The sequence below is a fragment of the Mustela lutreola genome, chromosome 6 (assembly GCF_030435805.1).
Source record: "Mustela lutreola isolate mMusLut2 chromosome 6, mMusLut2.pri, whole genome shotgun sequence".
Classification (NCBI taxonomy): domain Eukaryota; kingdom Metazoa; phylum Chordata; class Mammalia; order Carnivora; family Mustelidae; genus Mustela; species Mustela lutreola.
Window position 1 is genome coordinate 139,380,427 of NC_081295.1, and position 18,285 is coordinate 139,398,711.

The 18,285-nt window shown below is 40.3% G+C and overlaps 1 pseudogene; it reads right to left on the reverse strand.

Moving 5' to 3' along the window:
* Window positions 1-17,943, reverse strand: part of LOC131834717 (small ribosomal subunit protein uS5-like) — a 59,548-nt pseudogene extending 41,605 nt beyond the window's left edge.
* Window positions 17,944-18,285: the final 342 nt, after the last annotated feature.

The window sequence follows — 18,285 nt, forward strand, 5'->3', positions numbered from 1 at the left end:
GAGTTTATCTTTGTATATGGTGTAAGAGAATGGTTGAGTTTCATTCTTCTACATATAGCTGCCCAGTTTTCCCAGCACCATTTATTGAAGAGACTATCTTTTTTCCACTGTATATTTTTTCCTGCTTTGTCAAAGATTATTTGCCCATAGAGTTGAGGGTCCATATGTGGGCTCTCTACTCTGTTCCACTGGTCTATGTGTCTGTTTTTAGGCCAGTACCATGCTATCTTGGTGATCACAGCTTTGTAGTAAAGCTTGAAATCAGGTAGCATGATGCCCCCAGTTTTATTTTTGTTTTTCAACATTTCCTTAGCGATTCAGGGTCTCTTCTGGTTCCATACAAATTTTTGGATTATTTGCTCCAGCTCTTTGAAGAATACTGGTGGAATTTTGATCGGAATGGCATTAAAAGTATAGATTGCTCTAGGCAGTATAGACATTTTAACAATGTTTATTCTTCTGATCCAAGAGCATGTGATGGTCTTCCATCTTTTTGTGTCTTCTTCAATTTCTTTCTTGAGTGTTCTGTAGTTCCTTGAATACAGATCCTTTACCTCTTTGGTTAGGTTTATTCCCAGGTATCTTATGGTTCTTGGTGCTATAGTAAATGGAATCGATTCTCTAATTTCCCTTTCTGTATTTTCATTGTTAGTGTATAAGAAAGCCACTGATTTCTGTACATTGACTTTGTATCCCCCATTGCTGAATTGCTGTATGAGTTCTAGTAGTTTGGGGTTGGAGTCTTTTGGGTTTTCCATATAAAGCATCAGGTCATCTGTGAAGAGAGAGAGTTTGACTTCTTCATTGCCAATTTGGATACCTTTTATTTCTCTTCGTTGTCTGATTGCTGTTGCTAGTACTTCTAATACTATGTTGAACAAAAGTGGTGAGAGTGGGCATCTTTGTTGTGTTCCTGATCTCAGTGGGAAGGCTGTGAACTTTCTCCCATTGAGGATGATATTTGCTGTGGGTCTTTCATAGATTTTATAAAGTTCAGGAGTGTTCCCTCTATCCCTATACTTTGAAGCTTTTCAATCAGGAATGGATGCTGGATTTTGTCAAATGCTTTTTCTGCATCGATTGAGAGGACCATGTGGTTCTTCTCTCTTCTCATATTAATTTGTTCTATCACATTGATTGATTTGCGAATGTTGAACCATCCTTGTAGCCCAGGGATGAATCCCACCTGGTCATGGTGGATAATCCTTTTAATGTGCTGTTGGATCCTGTTTGCTAGGATCTGGTTGAGAATCTTAGCATCCATATTCATCAGTGATATTGGTCTGAAATTCTCCTTTTTGGTAGGGTCTTTGCCTGGTTTGGGGATCAGGGTAATACTGGCTTCATAGAAAGAGTCCGGAAGTTTTCATTCTGCTTCAATTTTTTGAAACAGCTTCAGGAGAATAGGTGTTATAACCTGATTTTCTTCTTCATAACTTTTCATATTTTAAAATTTTATAACAAACAGTATTAATTTTATAATCTGAAAAAATGCTATTTTAAAAAAGATTTTATTTTATTTATTGGACAGAGAGAGAGAGATAGCGAGAGAGGGAACATAAGCAGCAGGAGAGGGAGAGGGTGAAGCAGGCTTCCCGCTGAGCAGGGAGCCCGATGAAGGGCTCAATCCCAGGACTCTGGGATCACGGCCTAAGCCCAAGGCAGATGCTTAACAACTGAGCCACCCAGGCACCCCAAAAATGCTTATTTTTATTTTTAAAAATTTTTAAATTTTTAATTAATATATAATGTATTATTTGCCCCAGGGGTACAGGTCTGTGAATCATCAGGTTTATACACTTCACAGCACTCACCATAGCACATACCCTCCCCAATGTCCATAACCCAACCACCCTCTCCCTACCCACTTTCCCCTGGCAACCCTCAGTTTGTTTTGTGAGATTAAGAGTCTCTTATGGTTTGTCTCCCTCCTGACCCCATCTTGTTTCACTTATTCTTTTCCTACCCCCCCCATACCCCCCATGTTGCATCTCCACTTCCTCGTATCAGGGAGATCATATGATAGTTGTCTTTCTCCAATTGACTTATTTCACTCAGCATAATACCCTCTAGTTCCATCCACATTGTCACAAATGGCAAGATTTCATTTCTTTTGATGGCTGCATAGTATTCCATTGCTTATATATATACCACATCTTCTTTATCCATTCATCTGTTGGTGGACATCTAGATTTTTTGCATAGTTTGGCTATTCTGGACCTTGCTGCTATAAACATTTGGGTGCATGTGCCCCTTCAGATCACTACATTTGTATCTTTAGGGTAAATACCCAGTAGTGCAATTGCTGGATCGTAGGGTAGCTCTATTTTCAGCTTTCAAAAATGCTATTTTTAAAACATGAAAGGAAATATGAGAAAAGGGCAGGATGATGAGAATAATGTTGTATTTTTTTTTAAATGGTAGGAAACTGAATATTGGTAGGAGAAATATCCAGAAATAACACTGGAGAAGCAGGGATCATATGCCAAGCTTAACTTTGTCACAAACTGGGAATAATCCTGTCATTTTCTCCAAACTATTTATCATATAATTGAGGAATAGATCTGAGAGAGACAGGTGTGTGTGTGTGTCTGTGTGTGTGTGTGCACGCGTGCGCACACATACCATACTGGAAAATGACTTCTTTAATGTAATAGATAATTTCATCTTGAAATTATAGCATGAGGACAAACAAATATTAAGAGTTCTAAATCTTAGTTGTGACTTAAAAAAAAACCCGATTTATTTATTTATTTATTTGAGAGAGAGAGAGAACACAAGTAGGAGGAGAGAGAATCTCAAGCAGACTCCACGCAGAGTGGGGAGCCCTACTTGGGGCTCTATCTCACAGCCTTAAGATCACCCAATCTGAAACCAAGAGTCGGACACTTAACTGACTGCCCCGCCCAGCACCCCTTAATTCTGACATCTTTATTCATAAAAAGAAGAAGATTTGATGTCTCTGATGAGAGAATGACATATTCTAAAAAGAAGAAAGGTCACTAGTAACCCGAATAGAGTTTTTAAGTTTAATTTGCTAAGAGGGGAGTTTAATCCTTTAAAGACATGCATGGCTAATCTTAAAATTTAGTTTTAATGAGTGTTTGTGGGTTGGTAGGGAGATAGAGGGAAATCGTATTTGGGGCACAGATCCTTGTTTTAAATACAAATTCCCTCTTACTAGGCTCCTGGGAAGGGGACCTGCTTTGCTTCACACCAAATCTCCAAACAAAAGAAACAAGGTGTTGGTCTTACAGGTGGCTGCCTGTGTCGGCAAGCAAACGCACATCCTGTCTCTGGTGGAGAAGAGGGCCTTGCTGTTTTCCACACCCATTCCAGACTTGCAAGAAAGAAAGTCTCCTCAGAAACTGGAAGGGATCCAGAAGACATGGGCAAACCTGCAGGTCTTTCTTGAGAGAGAACTGTGTTCTTTCATTTCTCAGATCTATTGAAGCCTTGAGAAGATTAATTGAGGGACTGCTTGCCTCGGAGGCATTTCAGGGAGGCAGGCTCAGTCCTGGATCAGCAATGTTCCAGGCTCTCTGGAGAGACATACATTATACCCACCTGGGAACCTCGTGGGTAAAATCCCCCCAACCACAGCTGCTGACCTGGGGCTTTGTGGATCCTCTCAACACTTTTGGGCCTAAGAAACACAGTAACCAAAGCTCAGGGTAAACCCTTCCTTTCCTGTGATGTCTTCGTAATAAACTCGGGTGAATGATTACAGCTACGTTTGAGCATTTATTGGTGTAACTCTTAATTAAATTCTCTCGATGGAAAACAACTTATTCTTCTATAACACAAAATCTGAGTTTAGAACCCATCTAGGATTTTTCAGTATCTCAGGGTCAACATAACAATCCCACTGACTTTCTTTTCAATGCAGCTGTCTGTCAGGGTGCTGGGATGGGGTTTTCCTGCCAAGGGACTCAGCTCGACAAATCTGGCCACAGAAAGAACAATATTGGTAAACGTGTTAAAAATAATAGACAATGCCGTGCAAGATACTTGGCCCATCTTTAGCCTCCTTCATTTGCCTGAGTGAAATAAAGCAAAGAGCAGTAAGTCAGGATTTTTTTTTTTTTTTTTTAGATTCTGGCATTTTTTTAAAAAGACTTTATTTATTTATCTGACCAGAGAGAGCTCACAAGTAAGCAGAGAGGCAGGCAGAGAGAGAGCAGGAAGCAGGTTCCCCACTGAGCAGAGAGCCCGATGTAGGACTCAATCGCAGGACCCTGAGATCATGACCTGAGCCAAAGGCAAAGGCTTAACCCACTGAGCCACCCAGGTGTCCTGATTTTGGCATCTTTATAGATAATATTTAGTTCATAAATTTTAAGTCTATTAATGAAATTTTGTGTATGCTGTGATTTAAGGGTGCATATACATATATTATACACATATATAATATATATAAATAAGAAAATATATAATAAAAATAAAATAAAATATATAAATATATATATCCTTCACATCTTTGTTCTTTTATATATATATAACCAAATATAAGATATATATATGTTCTTATATATGTGTATATATATTATATATATGTGTGTGTGCATATGTTATATATGTGTGTGTATATATGTTTTCTAAACTGTGTATGTGTATATATTATGTGTATATATATGTGCATATATATACACATATATAATATATATGAATATATATGAAGGATATATATATATATACTTCACATCTTTGTTCATATATATATATTTTTGTTCATATATATATTTATATTTATGAACAAAGAGGTGAAGGACATATATATCCTTCACCTCTTTGTTGAAAATCAATTGATCATAAAGGTAAGGGTTTATTTCTGGATATTCTGTTCTGTTCTATTGACCCATCTGTCTGTACTTACACCAATACAAGACTGTCTTAATGTCTATGGCTTTATAGCAAGTTTTGAAATCAGGTAGTGTAAGTTCTCCAACTTTGTTCTTTTTCAAAATGGTTTGGCTTTTCTAGGTTTTTTACATTTCTTTTTTTTAAAGATTTATTTGTTTATTTTAGAGATAGAGAGGGGAATGCAGAGGGAGAGGGAGAGAATCCTTCAGCAGGCTCCCTGCTGAGCACAGAGCCTGATATGGGGCTCAATCCCAGGATCCTGAGATCATGACCTGAGCGGAAATCAAGAGTCAGAGACTTAACTGACTGAACCACTCAGGTGACTGTTTTTTTTTTTTTTTTTTTGCATTTTGTATAACTTTTGGGGTCATGTCATCCAGTTCTATGAAAAAATGCTGGGATTTTGATAGGGATTTCATGTAATTTCTAGATCAGTTTAGGAAGGATCACCCATTTAACAATATTGAGCTTTCTAATCTATGTACATAGTACATCTCTCCATTTATTCAGATATTTAGATAGATATCTTGGCAATGTTTTATGGTTTTAGTGCATAGTTCTTCCACTTGTTTTGTAACTTTATTCCCAAGTATTTAATTTTTTTTGATGCTATTGTGAATGCAATTGTTTTATAATTTTAGTTTTGGATTATTTATTGTTAGTATATTGAAATACAATTAGTTTTATGTATTGGCCTTTTTATCCTAGACTTGATGTGGTTTACTAATTCTAGTGGGTTTTGGGGAAACTCCATGGAATTTTCTACATACAGGATCATGTTGTCTGTGAACAAAGACAGTTATACTTCTTTCCTTTCCAATCTGTATACCCTTCTGTTTGTTTTTTCTTGAGTATTTCACTTGCTAGAGATTGGTGTCTAGTTGAATAAAGGTGGCAACAGAAAATATCCTTCCCCATTTCCAGTCTCAGCGGGAAAACATTAATTTTTTTCAGTCGTATTTACTTATTTTTATTTTTTCACTTGTGGTGAAACAGAAAAGTCATAAAATAAAATGTATCATTTTAACTGTTTTTAAGTGGACAGTTCAGCAACATTAATATCTTCACATTGTACGACTGTCACAACGTGATGTACAATATACACATCAACTGTACAATGTCGCATGTTTTCCAACACGTCATTGCCATCCATCTCCAGAATTCTTACTACTCTCCCTGCACTGGAACTCTGTGCTCATTAAACACTAACTCCCCATCTCCCTGTCTTTCCAGCCCTGGACAACCACCATTCTACCCTCTGCCTCAACAAATTACACTATTCTAGGTGCTTTGTATCAGCAGAATCATACTGCATTTGTGGTTTTTTGTGACTGGCTTATTTCACTGAGCGTAATGTCCTCAAGTTTCCTCCATGCTGTAGCATGTGTCAGAAGTTCCTTCCTTTTAAGGTTGAATCGTATTTCATTGCTATATTCAGTCTTTACTAATAAGTATAGTGATAACTGTCAAGTGTTCATAGATGCCCTGTAGCATATTGAGGAAGCCTCCTTTGAGTCCTAGTTTATTAAGAGGTTATATCATGAATATAATTGGATTTTGAGCAATGATTTTTCCATAGGTATTGAGGACCATGTGTTTATTTGTTTGTTTGTTTGTCCTTTATCCTATTAATATAGTGAGTTTTGTTCTTGGATTTCTGGATGTTAAAACAACATTGCATTCCTGGGATAGATCCTACTTGGTCATGGTATAGAATCCTGTGCTATTTTCTAAGAGTTACATAGATCAAGCTCTTACCTGAAGGTCTTTGATCCATTTTGAATTCCTTTTTCTATATGATGGAAGGAAGAGGGTTCAGAATCGTTACTTTGCATGTGGATATCCAGTTGTCCCAATGCCATTTGTTGAAAAGACTCTTTTTCCCCATTGAAAGATCTTGGCATCCTAATTGAAAATCCATTGGCTATAAAGTAGGATTTATTTCTGGACTCTCAACTCTTAATCCATTGTTCTATATTTCGATCCTTATGCCATACACTAACTTGATCCCATAACTTTGCCCTAAGTTTTGCAATCAGGAAATACGAGTCTGTTCGTTTTCACTGTTGTTTTCGGTCACCTGGATCTGGCCTTTCTTAAAGTCCTTTTAACTTCACTTCACCTGGGAGAAACTGCCTTCGCTGAGTTGTGAGTTAGGGTTATGCACAATGCCGGTGGTTCTTAAGCTTCGCAGTCCAAGAATCACCTAGGGAGCTGCCAGTGAAGAGCTCCATCCAACACCAGTGAAGTGAGAACCTCCGTAGTATGAGGCTTGAGGACTCTTAGAAGACTGCCCAGCTAAGCTCAACCCAGTTTGCTGACTCTGAGAAGAATGAGCACATAAAATGGTGGTGGTTCTGACCTTTGGGCTGATTTGTTACACAGCAGTATATAATGGATATGCAATGTGTTTTAGAAGGTCTAACCTTTTCTAGAGAGTTTTACTTTAATGCTTCACTTTTGCTATAAGAATGTATGATAGGGGTGGTGTGTACTCTATCATGAGTTGGGGAGGGTAGACGTGACTATGAAATTACACATAAGGTATATATTTTAAATCTAAATTTTTAGAAAAGCTAAGCTTCCCTTGAGAAAGTTTCTTTTCTTCTTTAACAATCAGAACTATGTAACTGACCAGGTTTCCCTTTTCCGTTTGACCGGTAGTAAACAAAAAAGTAAAAATTCAGGCTTAATCACAGTAACTATATAATTCCTTATAGTCTGCAATTTATGATTTTTCTGTTCCTTGTCTGTTATTAACTTTTATTTTACTTATATTTATTTTATCTATGATCCTATTATTTTATTCTTATTTATACTCAGTCATGTTATTGTAGCTATCTTTGTGGCAAATCACTTTATTTATTTATTTATTCATTCTAAGCAGGCACCTCACCCAACATGGGGCTCGAACTCACAACCCTGAGATCTAGAGTGGCATGCTTTAACTGACTGAGCCAGCCAAGTGCTCCTCTTTGTGGTACATCACTTAAAACCCCTTGTGGGTAGAAGTGGGCCATTAATAAATGCATGTAAGACTTTGACTTTTCCTTTAGAGAGCCAAAGATAGTAGGAAGAACTTTCTGTTCTCCATTAATATATGTTTTGAGTGCTGAGATGAGACATGATAACTGGCTTGGGGTGAGAGCACAGGGCAGGAAAAGCGAGGTAAACCTTGATCAACTCAGTCAGGACTACTCCACGGGACAAGGATCCCGTGGAGTACTACCATTTATCAGTCATCTCCTGTGCTGGAGACCTGCCTAAGCCACTGTATTAAAAAACTGGACTGGGTAAGGATGGCTGCTGGAGTTTGTGGACTTGGTGATTGTTTTCGTATCTGTAAAATGGGTTGATCGAGCCTCCTTCACAGGAACTTTGAGAAGATTAAACGAGATAATATGTTGAGAGTACCCACCAAAGTGTAACACAGGCAGGTTTGTAAATACTATCTCCTTTCCTCATCCCTTTCTTCAATTAGATGCTATGATAACTTCCTAAAGCTATGTTTGTTATACAAAAAGAATGGACTTTGTTGAATGTGCAAATGAACTTTGCCCTGCCTGGTCAGAGAGAATTTCTAATCTTTTTTTGGTAGGAAGTAGCAGGGGTAGATGGGGGACAGGGAATGAGAAGCAGGAAACCCCTTGTGGCTCAGGTTAGACACTAGAAGCTTTGTGTGGAATCGTCATTCTGAGACCTTGACTAGCAGAAACATTCTTGATTTTGAGAGGGGAGACAGGCTGAGGGAGAAAGAGAGTATCTCCGACAGACTCCTTGCTGAGACTGGAGCCCATGACCCTAAGATCATGACCTGAGCCAGAATCAAGAGTTGGCCCCTCAACCAACTGGGTCACCCAGGCACCCAGAAACATGTTTGTGCTGGAAGACATTAGAAGAGAAAATAGATCCATAGCAGGGGAAGCAATGAGGTGTGGAATGAGAACTGCCAGCAGCAGCCTTTCTTGCAGAAGAGCCAATAGGCAACAGAGAAGAGAACTCTATTGCCTAAAAACCGTCCCTTCTCCAGATTGCATTTCCTTGTGCTTCAGATCTACCTGCCCGCACCCCTTATTCTCCCACACCTTCTCAGTCTTGACCCCGGACACCAGCTGCCAATAGCAGCGTCTCTCAGCCCGTTAGGAATTGCCCCAATATCCTCCACTTCTGATTGTCCTTGTTCTGCCAGGCTTGCCTGTAATAAACGGACAATTTTTTAATAAGATTTTATGTATTTATTTAAGAGAGGGAGAGTGTGTATGTGTGTGTGTGGGTGCGTGCCTCGGGTGTGCCCATGCACCATAAAGAGAGAGAGAAAGACAGCTAGCATGAGCAGGTGGAAGGAACAGAGGGAGAGGGAGAAACAGACCCTGTGCTGAGCAGGGAGCCCAACTCTGGGCTCCATCCCAGGACTCCGGGATCATGACCTGAGCCGAAGGCAGATGCTTAACCGACTGAGCCACCTAGGCACTCCTAAACTGACAAAATGTTTAAAAAATGGAGATGGGGGTTGGTAAGGCAAGAGACATTCTTCTTTTGAGGTTACTGATTCTCAGAAGAGTATAGCTGAGCTTGAAGATTTTTTGGTTCGGTTGTTCCTAGGACTGCTCATTCTACCTCGATCACTTTTTACAATCCAATAACCCAATTTATGTTTGTATTTTAAGATGAAGATGAATTGCCTGGGTGGTGACATCTTTTATTAAGTAATGAGGAAAAATCCTAGGCTTTACCTCAAGTTTTCCATTTTTATTTTCACCTCCCTCTCATCGCAACCTAGATCTCTAGGGAGTTCTCCCAAACCCGCCACTCTGTTCATGTCTTGGCACACACTGCTCACTCTTCTGGAACAATGTCCCGACTTCTGTATGCCATGAAAATGTCTACCCAGTGTTCAATATTCCCATTCCATTTTCTCAGGAAGGCTATCACCACCCTCCAACCCCTGTCCACTTCTGCTCTCTGTGCCTTTGTCCGACTTTGTTTTAATGGTTTACTCATAGGCCAATACCCCATGATTTATCTTGAGTTCCCTGAATACAAAATCTCTGGATTATTCAAATTTGTATATCATTGAATCACTTGAATACAAATGATTCAAATCTGTATATGTATTTGCTCAAATACAGATTTGAATATATTTGAATATAAATGCTGTCCCTTGTACAAGTGGGCGTGATAGGCATTTATGCAATTTTATGGTAAAAGTGAAAAAAAAACTCATGAGGGAAATTTCTGAACGAAGGTACTTCCACAAGTTAACCTCAAGAGTGGAGTTACTCCATCTCAGTGGTTGGTTCAAATGAAAATGACACCCTTTGGGGGACACTCCCGAAAAAGCTAGTAAATGTTCTCAAAGTTTTTTGTTTATCTGTAGGATGGCATGATGCCGTAAAATATATAATTATACATGGGAAGTATGTAATATGCCGGGTCATTAAAGATGTGATGCTAATTGAATCCATCTCCTCGCAAGAGTGTCTCTTAGCAATTAGTATTTAGGACCTGCTGTGGGGTGTAGGCACAGTACAATTTAAATCAGAAGAAAGCAATGAACACACAAGAAAAGTCAGCAAACCAGCCATCACATCAAACTTACCCAAATGTCACTTGCACAGACGTATATATCTTTTTCTAAGTCTCTCTCAATTTTTCATCATAATGGCTCGATTCATTACTTCTTATTTATGCTTCCCAGGTGGATTATTTCATTTGTTTTTTTTTTTTTTAAGTTTGCTTTTTTATTTATTAGTAATCTCTACACCCAGTTTGGGGCTCGAACTCACGACCCAGAGATCAAGTCCCATGCTTTTCCCACAGAGCCAGCTGAGCGCCCTGCAGGTGTCCTATTTCATTTAGGACGTTTAAACATTTAAGGGCATGGGCGATTTGCAGGCAGCTCTCTCCTCAGTTCTACGGTGGATACCCTTGAAGATCGGTTCCCGATCCAACTGAAGGTTTAAAATCATTCAGATGAAAGGGCAGATGTATTCAAAGAAGCTTGAAGCAAATGAAGGGTCACGTGTGCTCTCTTTTAAACACGTGTCCCGTCTTAAAATTGAGTTTAGACTTCATTAGTATTCTGCGGAGGTCACTTTTTCTCCTCCCAATCTCCTCCTCCTGCTTCTTTCCCCAGCTCAGAGGAGCTGAGATTGTTTGTATTCCATGAACATATTTTGATTCTGGATGGTGTGTGCCAAGCGCTGCAGAGGACTTTATCTCGATGCTCATGGCATCCTAGAGTCGGGTTGCAACACTGAGGTGCTGGGAGCCAGTGCCAGGAGTGGAGGGAGGAGTGGAGCAGCGCTATCCTGATAAAGCTGGGGAACCCCTGAAATCCCTCAGGGGAGGACTTAAAGTCACATCCCATCATGAAGGGAGCATGCCTCTGTGTCACTGTCTCTCATGATAGCAGAGTTTGTAATGCTGTAGAATAGAAAGCAGACGTGTTTTGACTTAAAATGTAAATTTTAAAAAGTATACAAGCCATCTGCCTCTTTCTTTTTTCCTTTTTTTTTTTGTGCAGAAGAGAGGCTGGAAGAGTAAATATGTATTTTTAAAATTTTATTTATTTGACAGAGAGAGAGAGAGCACAAGCAGGCAGAGTGGCAGGCAGAGGAAGAGGTAGAAGCAGGTTCCCTGCTGAGCAGAGAGCCCTACATGGGTATTGATCCTGGACCCTGGGATCATGATCTGAGCTGAAGGCAGATGCTTAAGAGACTGAACCACCCAGACACCTCGGAGAGGCTGGGAAAATAAACATTTTTGAGCTAAGCACGTTTTCAGGCACCTGTTAGCTGAGACTTTTTTTAAAGTAATACTCCCATATTTGATAGGGGACTTTAGCTTCAGCATGAGAGAGGAAATAAGTGCTACCAGAATGATAAAACTTGGGATAGAAAGTGACCTTAGAGTCATTATCTTGGCATCTTGGGGTGGCCCAGAGAGCCCATGGGTCAGTCTCATAGCTTCAAGGGTCAATGTTCTCCCACATTGGCTGGAGCAAGTCTTCTCTGCCTATTTTATTTTAGTTTTTTTGTATGTAGTGCCTAGCATAAAGTATCTTTGAACCAAAAGGCTGGCCATCACCATACACTGTTCCAGTAACTACCATTTGAAGAGCACCATATCCACGTTGCATTTCTCTTTCCTCCTTGCATCTGCCAATTATTGTTTCATTTCATTTTATAAGTTTTTTTTTATTGTGGTGAAATAGAGGTAAATAACAGAATTCACCATTTGCCATCTTACCCTCTTCTCGGTGTACAATTCAATGACATTAAGCACATCCACAATGTTGTAGAAGGATCACTGTTATTGACTCCCAAAACTTTTCCACCATCCAAACAGAAACTCTATAAGCATTAAGCCATAACTCCCCATTCCCCCACTCCCATCCCCTGGAAACCCCGATTATCCTTTCCGCGTCTCTCAATTTTCCTATTCTAGATGTTTCCTATAGGTGGAACCGTACAATACTTGACCTTCTGTGTTTGGCTTATTTCCTTTTACATAACGTTTTCAAGGTTCCTCCATGTTGGATCAGAACTTCATTCCTTTTTTTAGGACCAAATAATATTTCATTGTATATATATACAATGTTTTGTTTATCTATTCATTTGTGGCTAATTACTTGGGTTGTTTCTACTTTTTGGCTACTGAATAATGCTGCAGTAAACCCTGGTGGACAAGTATCTGTTTGAACACTTGTTTTCAGTTCTTTGGGGTCTATACCTATGAGTGCAATTGTTGGGTCATATGGTAATTCTGTGCTTAGTTTTTTTGAGAGAAACACCAGTTTTTCACAGTGGTAGCACCATTTTACATTCTCATTCCAATTTCTCTACATATTCACCAACATTTGTTGTTTTCTAAATTTTTTTATTTGTTCATTTTTTATAATGGCCATCGTAATGGATGGGAGATGGTAATTCACTGTGGTTTTGATTTACATTTCCCTAATGATTAATGATGGTGAGCCTTTTTTTATGTGCTTGATGGTCATTTGTGTATCTTCTTTGGAGAATTGTCTAAGTCCTTTACCCATTCCTTAAATTTGGTGGTTTGTCTTGTTGAGTGTTGGGAGTTCTTTATATAATCTAGATAGCAAACCTTTATCAGATATTCGATCTGAAAATATTTTCTTCCATTCTATAGCTTGTCTTTTTGTTTTCTTGATAATGTCTCTGGTGCACAAAATTTTTTAATTTTTTAATGGCTAGATCTGATTTATCTATTTTTTCCTTTTGTTGCCTGTGCTTTTGATGTCATACTTAAGAATCCATTGCCAAATCCAAAGCCGTAAAAATTTACTCCTGTGTTTTTTTCCTAAGAATTTTATGGTTTGTAGACCTTCTAATTTAGGTCATTGATCTGTCCGAGTTAATTTTTGTGTATGGTGTATGACAGTGGTCCAACTTCATTTTTTTGCATATGGAAGGAAATCCATTTTCCCCGGCAACATCTGTTGATAGGACTGTTCTTTCCCCTTTGAATGGACTTGGCTTCCTCAATGAAAATTGTTTGACTGTAGACACATGAACTTATCTTTAGACTCCATTCTATTCTGTTGGTTGATCTGTCTGTCCTTATCCCTACACCACACTCAAATGATTACTGTACTTTTGTGATAAGTTTTGAAGTTTTGTGATAAGCTCTTCTTTCTTTTCATTATTCATGGCTCCTTGCAACTCCATATGCACTTGAGAATCAACTTTTACATTTTTCCAAAAAACCCTTGCTGATTTTCCTTTGTTCTCTTCCCTTGAGGAGCACTCGAACAACTGCCTTCCTCCCCGAGGGCCACCCTGGTGCCAGCTCCCCTCAGGCATGATCCTTATCACAGGTTCTAGTCCCACTTGCTTCCCAGGACAGGTTAATCATCTCCTTGGATGCAGACTGCCAAGAGTCTGGTTCCCTCAACCCTTTTATCAACATTATACACATGAGGATGAGGCAACTTTGAGTTCCCACCCATGAAGCTCTTTTTGGAGATTTAAGAATCTCTTCTGACTTGGGGCTAATGCTTTTTTGAGCAGTATTCAGGAAGTGCAGGGCAAACTGGTGGGATTGGGACTTAGAGACCATGTCTATGAATTGAAATGAATATGCTTATATTCTATCTCTTATTTTCATCCACTAACTCCATTTACATGGACCTTTGGGGTGTTGGCTATTGTCTCAGCATGAATTTGTTGAGCACTTAATATGCACTAGGTTTTGTAGTATAACAAATACATAAGAAGTTCCAAATTCATAACTTCAAGGAGTTTATAATCTCATAGGGGAGTTTGCATGGCATATAAATGTTCCAAACAACTCAAACATGAGCATGATACTTTATTTAATATCATACACATCTTGTAGTATAAATACATGTGATTAGGGCTCAGCCAAGAGTGCCCCAGGAGCTGTAGCACCACCGAGAGTTGTGTGAACAAGTAAGTATATGAATTAGGTCTTGAAAGCCAGGTAGAATTTCCAAAAGTATGGAAGAAGGGAGGGGAGCTCCTTGTAGGTACAAGAGGTATGATTAGGGGACATAACCACAAAATCCAAGACATGGTGGGAGTGAATTTAATGCCTCTGCCAACTAATAGGAATCTGTCTTAGTGCAGCCCACTCATATTCAAGTGCAGAGTAGACCAAGTTGCAGGGTGGGGACAAATTAAGAGGGCCCTGAATCAGAAGGAATTGTTTGGAGTCATTGTTGTCCCAGGACCTATGAAATCATCTTATGCAGGTTTTGGTAGCCAGTTTCCAGAGGGCTCATTGTTCTCAAGGCAGCATATGGCCCTCATGGCCACATCAACTGGGTGCAGGTGCTTGAAACAATCCCCCATCTGTCTCCAGCTTTTATTCTGTGGTCACCCCCCTAGTCAAGACTCTTGTCACCCCACACCTGGAATGACTGAGATGGTCTTTTACCTGCTCTGTCTGGCCCCAGGCTCACCTCTGCTCCAAACCACACGGCAGAACATTGCTATTGAATGTGCTTACAATGACATCAACATCATGGTGTTCCTTTGCTCAAGAGTGTCTTAGAGGTTGGATCTCCATGACCTTTCTCACTTTATGTGTCCTGCAAACTTCCTGCTGGACCATAAACACGCCATTAAAATGTGTTACATTTCTTCAGCTTTTCACCCATTTCCTGGCCATCTGGTACACCTTAGGCACAGACAGTGTGATTGGCTGAATTGTGTGCCCTCAAAATTCATACATCAAAGTCCTATCCCCCAGGATCTCAGAATGCGACTGTATTTGGAGACAGGATCTTTGAAGAGGCAATTAAATTAAAATGAATTCAGTAGGGTAGACTCTAATCCAATCTGACTGGTGTTCTTATGAGAGGAGGAAGTTAGGACACAGATAGACACAGAGAGAAGACCAAGTGAGGATCTGGAGAGCAGAAGGCATCTGCAAAGCCAGGGAGAGAGGCTCCAGGAGAAACCAGTCCTGCCAACACCTGGATCCTGGACTCCCAGCCTCCAGAATGGAGAAAATAAATGTGTGTTGTTTAAATGCCCCCCAATCTGTGGTACTCTGTTGTGGCAGCCCGAGAGGCTGGACACAGGCATGTTGCCAGTTGTCCCTCAGTAGTGGCACCTCTCCCTTCACATGCCACACTCATTCCCTCCACTTCCCTCACATGTCTGCTCCTCTGCCTGCTTTCATCTAGACCAACTTCCTCCTCAAGCCCAGCTCAACCCCTCAGGCCTCTTCTCTGACCACCCCAACCAGCAGGGCTCTCTCTCCTTCAGTCATAACATCCATCCCAATTTATTCTCACATTCTCTTTTGTGCATTGTCTTCTCCCTCAAGCTCATAAAACTTCCCAAGGTCAATGTTCGTGTGACTTTCCCCTTACCTCCTTCAAAGAGAGAGAGCAAAGTTGTGAAGGAAGGAAAGGAATCAAGAGTGACTGATTTCTGCATGTTTGCCTTGAGCTGCTGTGTGGACTGTGGTGCACAGTGAGATAGTAAAGAATGAGTGAGGAAAAGATTTGGGTACTTATATGTGTACACACTATTTTCTTATAAAAATTGTATCATGCTATACAGTAGTCCCTCCTTATCCATGAACATATCTTGGAGATATGTTCCAAGAAACCCAGTGGATGCCTGAAGCCACAGATAGTACCCAACTGTATATATACTATGTTTTTTTTCTATACATGCATACCTATGATGAAATTTAATTTATAAATTAGACATGGTAAGAGACTAATAATAACTAATAATAATAAAACAATTATGGGAATATACCGTAACAGAAGTTAGGTGAATGTGGTCTCTCAAAATATCTTACTGTACTCATCCTGCTTCCTCTTGTGATGGTGTGACATGATCAAATATGTATGCGAGGAGATAAAGTTAGGTGAGGAATGTCGGCATTGTGATGTAGCGTTAGGCTCCTACCAGCCTTCTGCCAACATATCAGAAGGAGGATCAAATGCTTCTGGACTGAGGTTGACTGTGGGAAGCTGAAACTGCAGATAAGGGGGGGACTACAGTCCATATTGTTTTGTAACTCAGTTTTCTAACCTAGCGATACTCATATGACATCTTCCAAGTAGTATTTACAAATCTACCACATTCTTCTTTTTACCAGTTTTAATTCACTTTATGTGAATTATGTGGGGGAAATAGCCAAAATATGGAAATAACCCAGATGTCCACTGACAGATTAATGGATAAAGAAGATGTGGATAAATATCTATGTGTGTATGTGTGTGTGTGTGTGTGTCACACATAGATATATGTAATGGAATATTACTCAGCCATCAAAAAAGATGAAGCTTTGCCATTTCAATGACATGGATAGAACTAGAAGGTACTATGCTAAGTGAAATCAGTCAGAGAGAGACAATTATCATGTATGACTTCACTCATATGTGGAATGTAAGAGATAAAACAGACGAACATAGGGGAAGGGAAGGAACAATAAGATGAAAACAAAGAAGGAGATAAACCGGAAGAGGCTCTTAACTCTAGGGAACAATTGGAGGGTTGCTGGAGGGGAGGTGGGTGGGGGATAGGGTAATTGGGTGATGGGCATTAAGAAAGGCACTTGAAGTAATGAGCACTGGGTGTTGCATGCAGCTGATAAATCACTAAATTCTAGGGGTGCCTGTGTGGCTCGGTTGGTTGAGTGGCTGCCTTCAGCTTGGTTCATGATCCCAGGGTCCTGGGTGGGATAGAGCTCCATGTCAGGGTCTCTGCTCAGTGGGGAGTCTGCTTCTCCCTCTCCCTCTGCCCCTCGCACCCATTTGTGTGCTCTCTTTCCCTCAAATAAATAAATAAAATCTTTTTAAAAATCACTAAATTCTACCTCTGAAACTAATAAGAACAGTCTATGCTAATTACATTGAATTTAAATAGAAAATTTAATTAAAAAAAAAAAAACAAAAAAAACTGTGGGTGGCCACAGCTGGAGCCTGGGGCCTCTATGTGAAGACTGGTGTGGGTCTTTACAAGATGGTCAGTGAGTCCCTAATAGAGAGACTTGGTAAACACGGTCTCTTTCCAGACGCCAGGGGTGGGATAGCTGTAGGTCTTGGAAAGGTGTCAGAAGTGGCTTTGACGAAGTTGCCCAGGGTGGCAGTGCAGTCCCTGGCCGAGGGGGAGCAGTCATCTATACTGACCATCATCAGTAGCTTCTTGGGCACAGGGATTGAGACAATGCTAGTGCCTCTGGTGGCAGGGGTGGGAGGCGCCCTGGCACATCCACAGCAGCTGGTCACCTTGCTTGGGACAGTGTGGAGCTTGCCGATCTTGTTCCTCTGGTAACCTCGCCGCGTGTAGATGATGGAGCTCTTGACCAGGGTGATGGCCCCATGGATGGTAGTGGCCACCTCTTTGGAGCACTTAACACCCAGACCAACATGTCCATTGTAAAATCTAATGACGGCAAATGCCTTGAACCTGGTTGCCTGGCCAGCATGGGTCTGCTTGACACAGGCATACTCTCCAAAATCAGAAAGAAAAAGGCAATGATCTCAAAGTCCTTGATGGGCCAGGAGAAGAGACAGATCTCCACAGACTTGATCTTCATGTCCTTGACCAGGTGACCCAGATTGGTGATGGTCCTTGGCCTTGTCCTCTGTGTTGCCTCTGCGACCTCTTGTTCCAGACCTCCTTTGTGCAGCACTGGCATCATCCACCACTCCGTATTTTCTTGGACAAGAAGCCACCACATTCTCTTTAATATGCATAGTATTCCATGTATTTTTAGCAGGAAAAACATCAGTGGCATTAATTTTACTAAAACTCTTAAAATCTATGACGTGGGTGAATATACATTTTATTCCAAGACTGGTCTAAGTTGCCTTCAGAAAGCAAGGATGAGGTAGAGCTCAAACTCTCTAATGGGAAGGACCACAGAAGCCACCCCTGGAGCTCCCATGATTTAGACACACAG